Here is an 8,112-nt window from a genome sequence, read left to right as displayed (position 1 = left end):
GTGAGTTCCTCCTCATTTCTAGGTTGAATCTCTCCATGTCAGTTTCCATCCATTATTCCTTGTCTGCCCTTCAGGTGCTCTGGAAAACAGCTTGACCCCCTTCCTCTCTGTGGAAGCCCCTCAAATATTGGGAGACGGCTATCATGTCTCCCCTGGTCCTTCTCTTCACTAGACTAGCCATGCCCAGTTCCTGCAACCATTCTTCGTATGTTTTAGTCTCCAGTCCCCTAATCGTACTGGTTGCTCTCCTCTGCACTAAACAAACTGGTATATCCCTTTTCTCTGCTTCTCTTTCCTAATGGATTCTGAGCGTGCTCTGTCCCCATCAGGTATATTTCAGGTGGGAAGGCCTCTGAGTTTCTCTCAAACACCTCCCTTATTTTGCCTTCTATGATTATGTTTTGTATGCTTTTTTTTTAATCCAAACTTTGTCTTGGAGAGAAAGAGAATTTAAAATATTCTATATTTTTTCCTGCTGCTAACAGTTTAATCATTTAACTTGGTACATCCCAATTTATTGGCTCTATGGCTTTTCCCAGCCAAATGGAAAGAACACATATCATTCATTCATTGTTGCTGTACCAATAGAGCAGTAAGTAAGGTTTGAAATTGCTGGAATGATGTCTGGATGATGTAGGAGTGTGCAGCACTACAGAGTGGAAACTGAAATATTTTGGAACAAGTATTGCATTGCACCCCTATGTGGCTCCATAAAGAAGCTGTGTCTTTTCCTGGGCTTGAGTATATAAGCATGCGAAACTTTCAGCACATTTGTTTAGACTTTCACAGCAGCATCTGTTCGGCAGTGTTGGGCTTCAGGGCTTAGTGACTGTGGTCTAGACAGATTTTCTGATATTTCCCCAGCAACTGTGGCTGGCATCATTAGAAGGACCTTGAAACTCAACACTGGAAAAACTTTCAGCACGTTTATACCATTTAGAATAGAATAGAATTTTTTTATTGGCCAAGTGTGATTGGACACACAAGGATTTTGTCTTGGTGCATATGCTCTCAGTGTATGTAAAAGAAAAGATTTATACAATATGTTTTCAGTATATTTATACAGTTCTAGAAGAAAGTGATTGCTGCCATTTAGATCCATCAGTCCCTCTCTCTGAAGTTCAAAGATGTCTTGCGGACCATCATCCAAGGCTGGGTTTTCATGAGGCAGTCTTTGGCTCATCCCCAGCTCATGTCCGGGGCCACTTAACTTAGTATCTGTGACATTGATGGCATATGATGGAAAATTCCCAACATATGCCTTCCTCTATGCATGATTTTCTGCAGCTTTAGCATGATTGCAGTGATAACACAGAGACTGGAAGCTACCCAGCATCTATTGGCCACTTTAATCTGCTACATCCACATCTATGCTTTTCCATCTTTTGCTTACAAAAAGCCAAAAAAGGGAATACAGTACAAAATACAGTAATGCCTTGTTTCTGCTATTGTTCTGCCAGCCCGTTGCATTTGGGCAAAGTGGGTGTGATCTGGGCCCACTCATTCAAACATTGCCATCTTCTGGAGCCTCTCTGTTGCTAGCCCAGCCCACTGAAATAGCATTCCCCACCCAAAGATATATATGGCCCTCACCTGGGCTTCGGGATGACTCTTAAGACCAGACCTGATTAGGGTGTCAGTGAACTCTCTGGGTTTTTTTAAATTATTCTGGTTTAATTTTATTATTTAATTATTATCTGTTTCAATTATATATTTTGATGTGATCCACCCAATGTCTCTTGCAATGAGCAGCTGTAATAAACCTTACTCTCCTTCTCCTTCATTATTCCATCAGAAGAATCACTATTACTAATTCCACATTCAAATCTGGTGTAACACAAATTGTCCAGTGCCTGCTCCCTTTCGCAAAGTGACACCAGCTTTTGTTGGTATTCCAGTAATGAGTGGTGGAGAGGACAAGTTACAATGTGAGGGCTAGCCGGCAGGAGAAGTGGAAATTTTACCTTCCAGCCAGTCAGTGCCCCATCAGGTGTTTTTAGGAAGGCGAAGAAATGGTCAGAGAGAGGCAGAGAATACTGCGGTTGAGTGGGAGGGAGTTTTCCAGTAAAGCAGGAATCAGACCATGCCCGGTTTGAAAGGGACCTTGAAGATAATCTGCAGCTGCAGATGCTTGACAGATGGCCAGCCACCCAGCCTCTCTCCTGCTGCCCTACTACACCTCCGCAACTTAGATGGCAATCTCTAGGTTAATAGCGACTCTGCTCCCCAGAAAAGCAAAAGAGCATATCGGTTTCTGGGAGATGGCTTAAGCATGGCCTAAGGGCAAAGTGTAAGATCCATTCTTTTTTGTTATTCAAAAAGTTTTTATTAGTCAAAAAAGGTTTATACAAATACATATCAGGTATGGTAAATTTTCATTTTTCTTATCTAAAATAAGAATTTTACTCAAATTTTTTAACACATACAACAGCCATATGGCAAGCAGGTGACACGAAGTAGCTAAGTTTACAAATTTTAAATCGTAATAAAGAAGGGTCAAGAATAAACAGAATATCGTACAAAAGAGAATAAGGAAAACCAACACAATCCCAAATATCTTTATCACTTCCTAGTTTTGGATCTCAGAACTCTGGGTTCAGCCTGACCCAACTCAGGGCGCAACAGCGGCAGCCGCTTCCGCCCCATGATCTATAACCTCCCTTCTTCAATTCCTGGGTCATCTGATTCCAGGAGGGCTTTGTGTTCCTCCACATAGGCCGTAGCCTCCATAATTGTACTGATTTTTTCGTAATGCCCTCCCGGAAAATCATCAATCCCTCTGGCATCAGCCATCTGAAGCCACTCCTTCTGGTACAATTTGCTTGACAAAAATAATATTTCTTTCTTTTTCACGTACCTGTCTGGGAATCTGCCTCAGAATGGCTATCTCCTGCCCCTGTAAATCAGTGCCCCACTCCTATGTTTTCTAAGAATTTCATCTCTCTCTCTCTTCTCACAAATTTGACATGAACCTCTCTGGGAACTGCATGCGTGCGTGCATATTGCAATTAACTCTATAAACTCGATCCACATCCCAATTCATGAAATCAACACCTCTCCCAAGAAATTCTCCCAACAATTTAGTCACAACATCTCTCAAGTCTTCTTGGTCCACTTCTTCCAAATTTTGAAACCTAAGGAAATAAGACATTTTATCCATCTGTAGTCCAAGCACAGCATTGCCTGTCGTCTCCTCTCTTTTCTGCACTGCCGCATCTCACCCTCAGACCTTCCACTTTCTGCTTGTTTCTGCTGAAACTTGTTGAGTATCCTTTAAATCCTTTTGGATAGTCACAATTTCTGCTCTTATTTCATCAATTTCTTGTCCATATTAGATAACTTTTCCAAAATTCTCTCCATCTCTCCAGCAGTTGGTCTCTGACCTTTGCCATTTGAAAAAAATAATACAAAATCCTCAGGCAGGCACAGTATCCTTGTAATTTCCTCCGGATCCACCAGGGGGCACTCACAGGAGCAACGAGTCCAGAGTACAGTTAGTCAACCAGGAAGCCGAAGGGAAGTGATGTCATCAAAATTCTCATAGTGAAGGCGGAAGCTGGGCGCCACCACTGTTCCCCAGAAGGAGGGGGGGCCTCAAACCTTCCCTCCTAAATTTCTCCATCACCTCTTCTCTCCAGAGCTCCACAAAACCGGTAATCTTCTTATTTTAAGTTCTCCTCTCTCCAGAATAACTCGTGCTCCTTCCAACCGCAGGGGAGAAAAAACCCCCCCGCACTCCGGAGCACTCCACTCACATTTACCGATATTCCCTTCCCTTCTCCTCCTCAATTCTTCTCCGTTCCCTGTTCACCACCAGGCTGCTGCAGTTATAAATCCAATGCCCCGGTGTCACCGGGCACAGCGGCCCAGGCGACGACCAAAATAATGGCCGCGGCCTGTGGCCTCCAAACCCCGCCAAGCCTAGGACGCGCCAGCATCGGTCCCCACAGTCCTGTATGTCGGCTGGGAGACCCCTGGCGAGCCGTCCGTGCGGCAGGTGTCCTTTTCGGAACACCTGGCCCCTGAGGGCCTCGGCGGCGGCCGGATTCGGGCGCTGGAGGCAGGAGAAGCCTTCCAGACGTCCGTTGCCACTGGACACCGGAAGTCGTCTCCAAGATCCATTCTTCACTTTCCTCAGCTTGTCCCAGGTTGATAACTGTAACAAGCATCCCACTTGCTGGCTTCACAATTTTGTCCTGCCTCATTGCCTGGAGGAAAGCACATTAAAGAAGCTGCCTGGGGAAGCCCATGACTTCTAAGAGCCCACCTTCTCTTCAACAATTACTCTTGAAGCCTTAGATTGCCTTCCCCTGCTGGAGTCAGTGGTAATTCATGGCAATGTTGTAGGACCATGATGGCAAACCTATGACACGCGTGCCACAGGTAGTTTGCAGAGCCCTTTCTGTGGCCACATCAGCCGTTACCCTAGCCCAGCTTCACCACACATGCGTGCAAGCCTCCCGCCGGCCAGTGGTCTTCAGGTCTCTGCCGCGCATGCATGGGGGGGGCAGGGTGCATGCGGGAAATGTGTGGGGGTGGGATGTGTGCGTGGGGGGTGCAGATTGGTGCAGGAGGCTTTCCAGGCCCAAAATGGGGCGCAGAGGTGCCACACGAGGCCCCCCACACTGTGCTTTGGGCCTGGAAAGCCTCCTGCACCAATCTAGAAGCCAAAACAAGGCAGGGGGATGGGGTGCATGTGCGGGGCATGCGTGCATACATGGGGGACACATGCACACATTGCATTTTGGGGATTCAGGCTCTCATGTATGGATTTGCACACTTGCACTTTGGGCACTCGGCACCAAAAAGGTTAACCATCACTGTTGTAGGACATCATCCAGCAGGAAATGTAATCTAAGGCCCTTCAGCTGCATTACTTCCCAGAGCTTCAGATACAGCATCCCAAGCCCACCCAGACTTGTTGAAAACTTGTGTTAACTTTAGAAAAACAGAAAATTATTAAACCAGCACAATGTGGTCATTTATACGTACAATTTCATATTTTGGGGGAGGACAGGTGGAAAAGACACCTTCTGTATGTATTTATTTTTCAAATGGATACGTCACCCTTCAGAACAAAGTTTCTAGCGCAGCTTGCAAATGCTAAAATCATGAGTTAGAACAGCATTCAAAATACCTAACATAAAAGCAGTAAAACAGCAGAAAGGTAATAATTATGCCTGCAATTTAAATTAAATTAGTAAATTTAATATTTAATAAAATAAACATTAAGATAGTAAAAGACCCAAAAATTTGCCTTTTTTTAATACTGGAAAAGGACGTTCCTATCACTGAGCAGAGAATGGAATTTAAGGAAGAGTCCCTAGAACTTTTCCCCTTTAAATTGCCGGTCCATACTTGGCTAATCTAAGAACCTGAGAAGGAGAAGGAGTTGCAGAGGCCTTCCACTGGCATTAGCTTAAAAAACAAAGTGAACATTACCAGATGAGTACCTGCATCTGTAATGTATCATGTGTCTGTTTTTGCTTGAAAACAGCCTGACATATATTTCCAGTAAACTATTAAGGGAAAGTTTGAAGAACAAGTCAAAGGATTAGAACAATGAGTGGCCACACTTCAGCTGAGGAGAAAACATCATTCCTTTAAAAAGAACCTAAACAGTAGAAAGGGAGGAAGCATTGGGCTGGTTGCTAAAAGTATCCATGCCTCCCAAGAAATCCAAAAGAGTGAACTCAGGGACATTGTAGAGAGCATCCAGGTTAAAAAAAGCAGAGGAATTAATGTGAGCCCACTTTCACTTGCACAGATAAAAAGCAAAGATGGACGTTGCTTTTTTTTTTTTTTTTTTTTTTTAAAGTTTTATTTTGACATTCTTATCCAATAACATATCCAATAACATATTTAATGTACCCTCATATACAATTAATCGGATCTGCCTGGTCACCACCCCCTTCCTTTTCCTTTTACTCTCCTTCTTTACCTTCTTCTACTTTCCATAACCATCCTCCCCCTCTTATCTACATCCTCTCCTCTTTCCTCCTATTCCTTTCTTCTCCCTCTTCCCTCTTCCTTCCTTCCTTTTCCTCCTCCTCCTCTTCTCTTTCCTCCTTCTCTCTTCTACTCCTTCTTTCCTTCATTCTAAAGTAGTAACCAGGCAGGTCCGATCTTACATTAATTATACATCTTCAATCATCTTTGTACATTAACTATCAATCCATTTTCTACCCCTCCCCTCCCTTCCCTTCCTCCCCCACCCCCAGGACTTCCGAGAACCGAGTACAGGGTATAAAACTAACAACAAAATTAAAATCTAGCACAAATCATAATCCATAGTCGTTCCTTAAAACCTCCACTCCTTCCAAAGACAAAGAAGATACTTTTCTTCCACTCCATTATATATCAGACCATTCCACTCCTAGAATTCTCCAAAGTTTCCAATTGAGTTAGTGTTTATTCTTGAATAAAGTACGTAGTTTTATATATCCAAGCTTCATCAATCAATATCAAAACAACATTCCAACTTCCAATATTCACCAAGGTTTCTTCTAAAATGTCTTTCTTCCTTAGCAATCTCTCAAAAATAGTTCATATTTCCGACTTAGTTTCTTTAATTTTTCTGTCCAACCTTCAGGGGTAAGCAATAGTCCATCTTTTCACATCTTTAACATTTATATATACAACAAATAATATTACAAATATCCAAAGTGTCAATTGTAATAATTAAAATCTTCACTTTACCTTACTTATGTCAAATAACATTGTTAAAATTACACCTATATCATCCACAATATATCTATTATAACAATTACATTCTAATTAACATTACATCCATCTCTTAAATATAATATTTAATCCAAGTTCCTAAATTTTACTATCTATCCTCCAAAATTAAACAATATTCCATCTTCCTATTCCTTTATACCTTTAATATATCATATAGTACCCCTAAAATTACACATTTATATCCACAATAAGTCATTTACAAAAATTAACCATAATCATATTTAATAAAGTTAAACATTCTCCTCCCTTCTTCTATCTTACACATTTTCAACCATCTATTCACCATTCAACTTAACATCTGTTAACAAAGAATTCCCAATCTTTAATACATTAGTATAAAAATCTCGTGCTTTACAAATTGTATTGAGAAAATACTTTTTCCTTTATAATTCAGTGTTAAACCTGCTGGAACCTCCCATCTAAAATATATCTGATGTTTCTTAAGCTCATCCACCAGAAAGGCAAATTCTTTTCTCTTTCTTAACATTTTAGGAGGAATTTCCTTCATCATTATTATATCTTGTCCTAATATTTGAAATTTATTTTTATAAAATGCTTGCAAAATTCCATACCTAATCCTCTTATTTGTAAAATAAATAACCACATCTCTCGGTAAACACTTCTGCCTTGCCCACCAGGAATTAACACGATAAATTTTTTCAATATTAACTTCAAAATCTTCTGGTTCCATTCCTCTATCTGGGCAAAGGCCTGAATAAAAATCTCTTTCAAATTTTCCTCTTTAAATTCTCTTAAACCCTTACCCTTATAGCATATTCCATTAATTTATTGATGTGATGTGATTGTGCTGCTGAGAATGTTATGATGGCAGCTCCTCCATATATATATTTTAGAGGCCCAAATCTTACCCAAAGATGGAAAGTCTCTCTCAGAGCAAATCTAGATTATACCTCTGAAGTTGTGTTGTTTTCCCTACAAAAATGTCCTAATGAAAAAGAAATAACAAAAGAAATAACCTCCCCATAGTGCTTTACAACCTTCTCTGGGTGGTTTACAATGTAAACATTATTTGCTTTATTGCCCCCGCACCAAATTGGGGTCCTCGTTTTACTGACCTTGGAAGGATGGAAAGCTGAGTCAACCTTGAGCCCGTTCCATCATGGCTCGAACTCCAGGCTGTGGGCAAAGTTTGCCTACAATACTGTTCAGAGATGCCCACTAACTTAATAGCATAACTTCAAGGAAATTAAAATCTTAGTGAGTGTGCAGGATACTGAGCGTCTTTCCTTTGTCAAACTGAAGATGCTCCAGCTGTCAAGCTGGAATTTATAGAAACGAGTAGGATCCATTTCATTCTGCTTTGCACAGAGCCATTTTTTAAAAGTCAGGAAAAAAGGTGTTTATTAC

This window comes from Ahaetulla prasina, chromosome 2 (assembly GCF_028640845.1).
Source record: "Ahaetulla prasina isolate Xishuangbanna chromosome 2, ASM2864084v1, whole genome shotgun sequence".
In the NCBI taxonomy this organism is placed as follows: Eukaryota; Metazoa; Chordata; class Lepidosauria; order Squamata; family Colubridae; genus Ahaetulla; species Ahaetulla prasina.
The sequence above is the reverse complement of the archived record's forward strand: the minus strand, read 5'-3'. Positions refer to the sequence as shown.